We start from the raw sequence: 12,755 nt of genomic DNA on the forward strand, positions 1-12,755 counted from the left end.
AACTAGGTATGATCTAAACTTTTCCACAGTAAATACCACAGTTAAAAATTTTTTCTCAGTGGTGGCATAATTTACTTGAGCAACATCTAGAGTTTTGCTGGCATAAAAGATTGCATAAGACCTCTTCTCTTTTTTCTGACCAAGTACAGCTCCCACAGCATAGTCACTAGCTTCACACATAACCTCAAATGGCAATGACCAATCCGGAGGTTACATAATAGGGGCTGTTGTTAGAGCTTCCTTCAACCTATTAAAAGAATCAAAACAAGAGTGGTCAAAATTAAAAGGAACATCATGATTTAAAAAATTTGTAAGAGCTTTAGCAATTTTTGAAAAATCCTTTATAAATCGTCGATAAAACCCAGTATGCCCAAGAAAACTTCTAATTCCTTTCACTGAAGTTGGTGGAGGCATCTTTTCAATCACTTCTGCTTTGGCCTTGTCCACTTCAATTCCTCTATGTGAAATGTCCAAGAACAATGCCTTCTTGCACCATAAAATGACATTTCTCCCAATTTAGCACCAAATCTATTTCTTCACATCTTTTAAGCACTTTAGAGAGGTTAGATAGACAATTATCGAAAGAAAAACCATATATAGAAAAATCATCTATGAAAACTTCCATAATTTCCTTAACAAAATTAGAGAAAATGGCCATCATACACTGCTAAAAAGTAGCTGGTGCATTACATAAGCCAAAAGGCATCCTTCTATATGTAAATGTGCCATATGGACATGTGAATGTGGTTTTCTCTTGATCACTAGGATGTATTGGGATTTGGAAAAAACCAGAATACCTATCCAAATAACAAAAATATGAATATTTTGCTAACCTCACTAACATTTGATCAATAAAAGGCAAGGAAAAATGATATTTCCTAGTGGCAATATTAAGCTTCCTGTAATCTATACACATCCTCCACCTTGTGACAATTCTAGTAGGTATCAACTCATTATTTTCATTTTTTACAACGGTCACACCTCCTTTCTTAGGAACTACATGAACTGGGCTAACCTAAACTACTATCAGAAATAGGATAAATGATCCTAGCTTCAAGTAGTTTCAAGATCTCTTTCTTCACCACCTCTTTCATATTAGGATTTAACCTTCTTTGATGTTCTATGGTGGCTTTAAAATTATCCTCTAAAAGAATCCTATGCATGCACAAGGTAGGGTTTATATCCTTTGAAGGAGCGGAAGCATGAAAAACACAAGTTTATACCATTGAATTCAAAAAATTTTCACCTAGGATTACATGCATCATGCAAGATTTATTTTTATCTATTTGATTTCAATGATAAACAACATATTAAAACACTTTTAATATGTTTTTGGATCTATATTTGCCATTTAAGATTTTAAAATTAATCAAATTAATTTTAGAACCCTAGATTAGATAAAGAACAAATACACTAACCTCTTTATGCACTGCAGGGTATTTGTACCTTTGGGATGCATCTTTAGGATACCAGATGTTGTCCCTCTAGCTTGTTCACACCAAGTTCACCTATGGCAACTCTTGAATAGCTTCTAAAGCTTTTTCTATGAATTACAAAATTAAGTTTTACCTTTTGAGAGATTACAGATGTAAGCAGGACACTAGAAACAATTTCTAGTATTTTTAATTAAAGAAATTGATGGCTAATCTCTTTGAATTGATGAGAGATGAAAAAGAAGAGAGGGGAGATGTTCTTTGGGTAGCTACACCAAAGAAGAACAGCAGCCCACACATTTTACTCTTTCATAACAACACTTATATAGCTAGGTCATCACTTAAAACCCTCGTCACATGTCACCTTCTGATTGGCTCTAGGTTTAATTGACCCAATCACATTGTGCTAAGTGTCAAACCTATATTTAATCTTGATTTTAATCATCTTACATGATTAAAAGACATATGACAAGCTTATGTGTAGTGTCATGTGTCACCATCTCATGGTGCCACATGTCACCCTGTGAAATGACCAAAATACCCGTGTCCTAATTTTGAGTTCTCAACCCAAAATAATTATTTCTCTTCTTCTAATCAATTTATATCAAATATAAACTAATTAATTAATCTCTATTAATTAATTTCTCATTAATTAAATTTATATTTAAACACTTTAAATATAAATTTAACTTATACTATACATCTAATAACCTAGATTTGGTTTCAAGTCATGCTAGGGACTTTGCAATCTAATTGCAAACCAAATCTATTTAATTAATCAATTAAACTCTTTAATTAGTTAATTAATTAAATCATATTTAATTTGGTGATTACTTGTGTATGTGTGTGACTTACTAAGCTCATCACTAATTGGCAATGAGACATGATATCAACTCTTAATATCATCAGAACTTTTTCTTACCATAAATGATTTCTCTAAATCATTTTATGTACCTCATAGACCATGGTTAACACCTAGCATAGCATGTCATGGCCATCCAATCAGTAATAAGGTTTACCTTAAATGAACTTATAATCATATGCTACCATGCACTAGAATCTCTCTGTTACAAAAATCCCAACTCAAGCTGGAGTCATGGTTTATGTCAAACCCCATTTGCTATGAATATTATGTTCTCTTTTAATTCCAGTTCTTGATTAAAAGATTTTCTTATTAGAAACTCTTTTCTGATTAAATCTATCTGTCCTGGCCAGGAACTTGAAACATCAAGAACAATTAAATGAACATAGGATTTTATCCCTATTTACTTAGAGTAACAGATTCCATCTTGATAAACACCTACCTTCATATATAACTAGTAGGAGCCAACACATGCCCACATATCCATACAAAGGATAAGTATGAAAGCAGTATCAAACTCAAACCACCTATATATAAGATAACTGTGCTATCTCAGGTCTAAAGATTATATGCACTGATATGATTTATGACAATACATTGACAAGAGTAAACTCTATGTGCTTGTCATAAATGTCACTAGTTCGGCCTACTTATCATGTATAAGTGCCTATTATATTTGTTATATGGCATGAGACTCACCATTCCATCTTATTTACATCTCATATAAATAACTTGGGAACAAACATGATTACAATCTTTCTGGATAAGTCATGTCCTTATTGTGAAGTATCCTCGATTGTGAACCTATTTATGATACTTTGTACTAAAAATACTGTCACTTATATTCTTAACAACTTAAGAATAATATTTCTAATAAAATATCAATGGACCTTTTCTATTACACATAAATATATTATGTAAATGAAAAAGTAAAAATACCTTTTATTAATAAAAGATGTACAAGATACATACTAAATGATATACTCTAAGGCATACTACTAACACCCTTTATGTCATCAATGGTGTAACCAATGACTTTCCTATGTGCTCTTAACTCTTTTAGCAATTTTTCAACTTGTACATCACTCAAACTCGCATTAATAATGACAGGATAAGTTGAATTAGGTCCAAGAAAAGCATATCTTAATGTAGATGGAAGTGGTTTGAGGTCTACCTGTGGTGCATCCTTCTCATCTAGCAAAGATAGGTGTGCAACTTCATATTTCAATTCTTCAACTTGCAAAACTTGATCTCCTACAACTGCTTGAGTAGCTTCCAAAATTTGAGCAAAAGCTGCAACTTCAGGATTTTCATCCTTTGTTGTTCTACTATGTACCAAACAATTCTCCAAAGGATCCTTAGGATATCTTTTCCTAAATTCTTCTTCCACAATCTCATCAATAACATCCACCCTTAAACAAGGATCAACTCCATGATGTTTCTTCAAAGTCTGATTCAAATTAAATTCCACTTACTCTTCTCCAACTTTTAATGTTAATCTACCATTCTTTACATCAATTATAGCCCCAATTGTGGCTAAAAATAGCCTTCCCAAGATGATAGGTATGTGAATATCCTCTTCCATTTCAAGAACCACAAAATCCACAGGAATGAAAAATTTTCCAACTTTTAAGGGCACATTCTCCAAAATTCCCACTGGATATTTGATGGATCTATCAACTAATTGCAAAGAAATGGTGATGGGCTTCAAATCTCTTACCTTCAGCTTTTCACAAATGGAGAGTGGCATCAACTTACACTAGCTTCAAGATCACACAATGCCTTTTCAATACTAGTGTCCCCAGTGTGACAAGGAATAGAGAAACTTCCTGAATCCTTTAATTTTGGTGGAAGTTTATTCTGTAAGAGAGCACTACACTCCTCTGTTAATGCCACAGTTTCATAATCGTCTAATCTCCTCTTGTTTGACAAAATTTCTTTCAGGAACTTAGCATAAGAGGGCATTTGAGAAATTGCATCTGTAAATGGAATGTTGATGTATAATTTCTTCAAAACTTCCAAAAATTTCTTGAACTGCTTATCTAGCTTTGCTTTCTGAAACCTCTGAGGATATGGCAGTGGTGGCTTGTATGGTGGTAGAGGCACATATTTTTCCTCTTCTTCTTTTTCAACTTCCTTCTTTTTGTTTGCTTCCTCATTAACTTCACCATGATTTGAAATAGATTCATTTTTGTCTTCATCTTCTTTCTTCTTTTCCTCTTCTACCTCATCTTTCTTGTCATTTCCCAAAAATTTTCCCACTCCTTAGGATCACTGCATTGCAATGTTCTCTAGGATTCTCTGGTTGACTTGAAAGTTTTCCTTATGCTTTGCTGGAAGAACTTGCTTGTTGAGCTATTTGGTTTTTCAACATCCTGTCATAAGTGGCAAGCTGGTCTATCCTTGAAGTTAATTGTTGAATCATTTCTCCTTGTTTTTATTAAACAGTTAAGAAATTCTCCATCATAGACTTAAAAATTGAATCTTGGTCTGAAAACTGAACTGGTGGTTGTGGAATAGGTGCATTTTGATTCCTTTGTGGTGGAAATCCAGGTGGTACTCTGTTTTGCTGAAAATTCTGCTGCTGTTGCTGGAAATTAGGAGGTTGTTAATAATTTTGTTGCTGCCCTTATCGACCTTCCCAAGAAAAGTTAGGGTGGTTCCTCCATGATGGATTATATGTAGCAGAAAAAGGATTACCAACTGGTTTCTGATTGTAATTCCCAACAAAATCAACTTGCTCATTTCCAAACTCTTGCCCATAGGAAGGAAAATCATTGATACAATGCATATTTCCCGCACCAACATCTTCTAAATGACTAGATCCTCTAATTGATGAGTCAACCTTCATGCTTAACTTATCCATTTTTCTCGTCAAAGCATCAAATTTGGTATTGAACATACTCATGGCATCTAATTCATATACACCAGCTGGTGGCCTCTTCATTTCATTTCTTTCACAGCACCATTGATAATTGTTGTAAGCAATTTTGTCCAATGCTAAATAAGCTTCATCTTATGACTTCTCCAAAAGATCACCTCCTGAAGATGCATCAATTATACTTCTATTTGCTGGAGAAACACCATTGTAGAAATGTTGAACTAGCATCCATTTAGGGATTCCATGATGTGGACATCTCCTTTGAAGATCCTTGTATCTCTCCCAAGCTTCATAGAGACTCTCATCATCCCTTAGTCTAAAAGAAGTTAATTCATTTCTCAATTTTGTAGTCTTGCTAGGAGGAAAGTATTGAGCCAAGAAAGCTTGTGACAACTCATCCCAAGTAGTTATTGAACCCGGAGGTAATGAATGCAACCACTCCCTAGCACCATCCTTCAAAGAAAAAGGAAATAATCTCAGCTGGATGGCATCATCTGACACTCCATTTATCTTCAGCATGTCACTAATCTCAAGAAAATGTGCAAGGTGCACATATGGACTCTCAGTAGGACCTCCCCCAAACTGTGATTGTTGAACCATTTGACAAAGTGAGGGCTTCAACTCAAAGTTGTTTGCTTCCACTCTAGGCCTTGTAATACTCGGTCTAAATCTCCAAAACTAGGAAAAGCATGATCCTTAATTGATCGGTTGTTGTTGTTTGCCATAGCTTCTATCACTTGTTGCTCTTGATGTTGCTCTTGCTATCTTTGAATTCTGAGTTCAGCTTTTCTTCTTTTAGATTCTGCTCTTAAAGCTTTAGCTATCTTTTCAATCTCAGGATAAAAAATTAAATCAATTTCTGCACTTTTTGTTCTTCTCATATAAAAGATATGTACCTGAAAAATCAAAACAGGAAAATCTCAAAGTATAATGATAAAGAAAAGAAATTAAATAAAAAATAAAATGCCTAAATTAACCAAACAATCAATCGTCTAATATCAAACAAAACAAATCCCCGGCAACGGTGCCAAAAATTTGATTGCGTACTCTGCAAGTATACAGGTCGTTTAAGTAGTAAAGAAAAGATATCGTCCCATAGAGATTTGTTGTTTGAGTACCAAACTATAAAAGTCACGATTATTTGGACTATCGATAACGTGTTCCAAAAAAGTAAAGTAAGAGATGCAGCAAAATAAATTGGGAAAGTAAGGAAATTATAATGAATTAAGCATTTAAAATTCTAAGCACTATACTAATTTACTAAAATTTCAGCAAGTGACAAAAGATTTAATTAACTAATGGTAAAAATTGATTCCAGAGTTGAGGTTCATGAAGTAAATTTCATTGGGATTTGGATAGGCAAAGCCAAAATTAAGGAAAATACAATTTTGAAGGAAGTTGATTCTGATTTCCTTTATTTTCTCTTTCAAGCAAACTAAAGAGTGTTTTAAACCCATTCTCATGCGATGTTTAATTACCCAAAACCCTTTAAGCATTTTAATCAACTTGAAATTCCTCTTAACTCACTAGTTTATTTCTAACATTAGGTGATTAAGTTCATTATCTTGATTATCTATCATAGATTTTCACCTCTCGGTCCTTCAATCTAAGATTAAGAATAAAACTCAAAGGGTACCAACAATGGGTATGTAAATAAGCACACAAGATAAGAATCAAAACTTATATATATTAAAATTTGGCTAAAACCAGTCCAAATCTACGGATAAAACTTAAATCATTACACACAACTTTGAAATCTTAAGTATCTACTCACTCATGCTTGTATTTACAAGTAGAAAATATGAAATAGAGTAAGAAAACATGAAAATAAAACTAAAATAAAAGAACCCAGAAGAAGAGAATCTAAATCTCTGAAAATGGAAGCTGGAAAATGTCACTCTACAGGTGTTCTTCCTCCAAAAATGGCTTGATTCCCTCTTTCTTTCTTCTTTTGATTTTTTTTCTCTCTTTCTCCTTATAGTAAAAATGAGAATATGATACTTATATATCCCCTCAAGATTTGCCCTAAAAATGGTCTCTAAAGGGATAAAGACAAAAGGTGTAAAAGGTGTGAAAAGAGAAAATTTTTCCATGTCAGCAAATCTCCCAGTGCCATCCCACATGCCTCATGTTATTTAAGTTGTTTTCCACGTGCCTCATGTTGATTTGGAGGAATAGCCTTTAGATTCTGCATGACCAGCTACACGGGACATGTTGAAGCCCTTGAAACTTTCAGCGTATTGTGTTCCGAAATCTCTGTTTACACGACCTAGTGTGAATTTACATGCCTCATGTGGATTTCTACTGGCTAACTCTTATCTTCACACAACCCTCAACTCGGGATATGTTGAGGCCCTTGAAAGTCTTGGCTAGTCTTCTTCTTTAAGCGAATTTTCTTTATTTTTCACACTACTTTAAGCTTCCAAATCACTTTGAATTTCTTCCATATGGACCTTTTTGTCTTTAAATCTTATTAAAACCTATCAAAAACATTAAAATCCCAAAAATCAAATATAATGAAACTAAAATTAACAAATTAACTAAAATAAGTATTAAAAATATAAAATTACTAAACTAAAAAGGGCAAAATAGATGCAAAACTACCCTAAAATATCTATATAAAATGGGTTTATCATATATATATATATATATAGTTTTATTTTCATATTCCTTTCTATTTTTAGTAGCAATCAAAATTTCTTTTTATTTTCTTCTAGCTTAATTAATTATATTAAAAAAAATAGCAGATAGCTATGCGTCTGCTATGTAACTAACAAATGTTTATTTTCTATATAACTCACGTATGCAATTAGTGATACTCATACAAAGCTATGCATGATAAATTATGAATTTAAAATTAAATATAAAAAAATACCAATACATATTATAAAACTGCTCCATTAAAATATAAAAAAGAATGAAAATTAATGAAACTAAAATTAACAAATTAACTAAAATAAGTATTAAAAATATAAAATTACTAAACTAAAAAGGGCAAAATAGATGCAAAACTACCCTAAAATATCTATATAAAATGGGTTTATCATATATATATATATATATATATATATATATATATATATATATATATATATATATATATATATATATATATAGTTTTATTTTCATATTCCTTTCTATTTTTAGTAGCAATCAAAATTTCTTTTTATTTTCTTCTAGCTTAATTAATTATATTAAAAAAAATAGCAGATAGCTATGCGTCTGCTATGTAACTAACAAATGTTTATTTTCTACATAACTCACGTATGCAATTAGTGATACTCAAACAAAGCTATGCATGATAAATTATGAATTTAAAATTAAATATAAAAAAATACCAATACATATTATAAAACTGCTCCATTAAAATATAAAAAAGAATGAAAATTAACTTAATTATGTAATATTGTGGATTAGGATGGAAGAAAGTATTAATTTCATAAAAAATTACATGCTCATCGGAGTATATATTCTAATACCTGATTTTAACCTCAGTGACATTAAGCTTAGTCTGTGCATTCTGGAAAGTGATCCAAAATCAAAAGCTTCTTTATGAACTTTGGTTAAGGTTACATAGTAATTGAGAGGCCACAACTTTGATTTTGACTTTCAGATTTCTTCGGCAAGTTTAAAAAGGTAAGAAAATTATGCAGTTTTATAGGGGAAAAAAATAAAGTAAAAGAGATAAAAAAAATTAAAAAAAAACATATCCAAGCCACGATTTTATATATATATATATATATATATATATATATATATATATATATATATATATATATATATATATATCCTCGAACTTTTAGAATTGGATTAGAATTTTTATCTAATATTTTAAAATTAAATATTTTATATAAATATTAATTAAAAGAAAATATTTTTGAATGATTAAACAAACTAACTATCTAATATTTTTTTCAATAAATAATTCTTATTTTTTAAAATTTAAATATTTTATATCATTTAAATTCTAAATATTTTATATTTTTAAATAAAAATATCTTAAATATGTGGCATTTTTGCCAAGTAGCGTATATATTAGCATATATTATGACAATTGCACTAAGAAAATAACAAATCACAAAATTTTAAGTTACTTTCTTAAACACGTGGCATGATTTTGTAAGCTTATTTATGTGCGTGTTATATATATACACACACTGATTGATTATATTAAGGCTAATTGGACAAAAAAAAGTCAAACGTTTAGATCAAATTACGAATATATCTAAAACTTTTAATTTTACGTGAAATATCTAAACCTTTAAAATTTGGCATAATTATATCTAAAGAGTTAAAATTAAATTTGAAAAATTAAAGGTAAATGACAATATAGCACCTAATATTTTATTTAATTAATAAATAAAAGTTTTAGATGTAATCATGTTTTAAATATAAATGTTTGGTATTTTTAGTCTATTGATTAAACTTTATATTTAAAAGAAAATATATTTTATATTTATTTTAAACTAAAATTTTATATAAAAAAATATTTTTATTAATTAAATTAACATAATTATCTCTTAAATCAAGTTAAACAAATCCTTGTATACAAATATAAAATATGACAGAATATCATACCTTTTTACAAAGTAATTTTGAAAAGAATATATAATTAAAAATGATACAACCACATTAATTGTACCATCTATTATATAAAATATGTATTTTATATATAGTGTTAGAAAAAATAAATATGGCCCTAACCATATTATAAAAATAAATAAATATGGCCCTAACCATATTAGATCATACATACAAGCCTATAATCAATTTTGTATCACTAATACATATTCAATCACATGTTACTCATAAATCAAATATATTTTTCACAATTTAATTGCACCAGGATTGCAGCAAAAACTCCACAGAAATTATAAAGATGGAAACTGCTAAAAGATAAAAGAATCTTGTTGCGCCAATATTGCACTAAAATTCGAACTACTGAAGATTAATATCTTCTTGTTGCACCCAAAGGCCACAGCCCAAACGTGCCCCCAAGAGCTTTGGTTTTGGCTCTTGCAGTTAAAGCAAAAAAAAACTGTTCAGTTATCTCTTTTTCTTATTTTTATAATTATTTCATACACTCACTTTTGAATAAAAGACAATTATTTAAGTGCAGAATAATTCCTACTCGTAGTGGGATACTCTATGCTGCTGTATGAATGCAATTTCTCTAAAATGGAAAATACTTGGATGGGCCTAGCACGTGATGGATTAAAAGCCGAAGAGGGTGGACATATTCTATCACATAGTTTAATCCAATTAACTTGTATATTTTATTTAATAAATATTACAATTTATTAAATATTAATTTTTTTATGAATTTTTTAATAAATTAAAGGTAATGACTTAAAAAATCATATATAAACTCGATTTATCACGTAAATCAAAATATATAATTTATAATATTCAGATATAAATTTCATATAATTTATATGAGTTCTTCACATCTTAAATTTTGTGAAAATGGAAAATAAAATGTATGACTTGTTCATAAATTTTCATGAAATTGTTTTTCTTTTTTTCCTTTTTCTTTATTTTCTTTGTGAAAAAAGAATTAATAAAATTATAGAACCTTAAATATTATTGCATTGAGTTTTTTTTTTCATTTGTCTTCAATTAAAATTTGAACACGTTAATGGATTTTTTAAAAATTTAGTAAAAATTCAGTGAAAAAAATATACATTAAATCCGATTTATCATGAATCGTAGAATTTATTAAATAAAATACACATATTAAGCAGAGTAAACTATATATAAAATACACATTTTATTAATGGATATTATAATTCATATGGAATACATTCTTTTCAATTATATATTATTTTTAAAATTATTTTGTAAAAAATTATAAATTTATTTTTACATTTTATATTTTCATACACAAATTTGTTTGGCTTGATTAAAAAATAACTACGTTAATTTCAATTTATAAAAGTATTTTTTTTAGTATAAACTTTCATTTAAAAATAAATATAAAATATATTTTCTTTTTAAATATAAATTTTAATCAATTGACTAAAAATATCAAACGTTAACGTTAATCATAACTATATTCAAAACTTTTATTTGTGAATTAAATAAATTTTGAGGTGTTAATCTTCTAGACTTCTAGACAAAAACCTTTTCCTTATTTTTTTTTCATATTTTTATTTTTTTTTCCTTTTTGACTCAAATAGTTGAAAAATTCTAAGACTCATACAATTTTTAATCAGATTTCAAGACCATTTAAAGTGCTCCACAGTCATTAGGAATGTGATAAAAATGGATGCATGTTAGAAGAATCATACGCATGGCACTGAGCCTATATTTTTACATGCAGAAGCAGTCCTACCCGTACATGACGAGCTACCCGACCACAACTGTGACAACCTGCTCAAAGGAGGCCTCGACTGTTAGGATACAAAGAATATTACTATATTTCTTCCCTATCTATGTATATTTTCAAATTGATTTTGTTTAACTTCCTCTGATTATATATATTATCGGTCTTCAATGTACTGATTATTAATCAATACAGATACACATTTCTCCCAAACACTTACATCGAGGACCTGATCAAATAAATGAACTCCACTTGGGGTGCGAGCTAACGGTGTCGGAGAGTAATACGACAAGTTGGAAAAACACCATGATAGGTTAGAAACACCATGACAGGTTGAAGACAACATGAACAGGTCGAACATGACTCCATGAACAAGTCGTAGACCCTCTGAGAAGGTCAGAGAGCACCGCAAACAAATCGGATAGCACCATGAATAGGTTAGATATGACTCCATGAACATGTCAGAAACACCAGGAACAGGTTGGAGAGACCACAAATAGATTGGATAGCACCATGAATAGGTCGAATATGAGTCCATGAACATGTCAGAGACACCTTAAACAGGTTGGAGACACCATGAACAGGTTAGACATGACTCTAAACGATCGAACAATGAGCTTGATGGACGATTATGAAGACCATGCTGAAAGAAGAATTGCAGCAATTGCAAAAACAATTCATCAATAGGTGCAATCATTAGCAATTTAAAATTTTTCATAACTTAAGGTTTCATGTATCATGCAATCACATTAAACTATTGAAAAACATATCATTTAGTCACACTAAATCATGTTTTAAATGCTAATTAAGCCTAATTATCATTAGAAAACATTTTTCCTAAAATTAAACAAGTTAGGATTTTGGAGAATTTTTTACCCAATACGTGCAGAATCAAATTCTCAACACCTTATCCAGGAAGCTAGGCCGATCAACTCAAAATTCTTTTCTTAGCCTCCTTATGGTTCAGCTAACAATAAGAAGGGAGAAAGATATGTTGTTTTTGAGTTTTCTCTCTTTGGAAGTGGTGAGAAACAATTTTTCACTTGAGATTCAAGAGCAACAACACTTTGTGTTCTTGAATTTTGTCTCAAGGATGAAGATGAAACTAAAGAGAAAGAGAGGGAGAAATTAGCCGGCTCATGGATGCGAAGAAGAAGACCTTATTCAATTTTTCCTTATCTCATTCATTTATATCTCACCTTTTTAATTAATTAAGAGAAAGAGAGGGAGAAATTAACCGGCTCATGAATGCGA

At 30.1% G+C, this 12,755-nt stretch overlaps 1 non-coding gene across 1 annotated transcript; it reads left to right on the forward strand.

Moving 5' to 3' along the window:
* Window positions 1–5,414: 5,414 nt before the first annotated feature.
* On the forward strand, window positions 5,415–5,521 carry LOC131177207 (small nucleolar RNA R71). Its single transcript, XR_009146823.1, has one exon. It is a non-coding gene; the product is annotated as a small nucleolar RNA R71 (small nucleolar RNA).
* Window positions 5,522–12,755: the final 7,234 nt, after the last annotated feature.

This window comes from Hevea brasiliensis, unplaced genomic scaffold (assembly GCF_030052815.1).
Source record: "Hevea brasiliensis isolate MT/VB/25A 57/8 unplaced genomic scaffold, ASM3005281v1 Scaf354, whole genome shotgun sequence".
In the NCBI taxonomy this organism is placed as follows: Eukaryota; Viridiplantae; Streptophyta; class Magnoliopsida; order Malpighiales; family Euphorbiaceae; genus Hevea; species Hevea brasiliensis.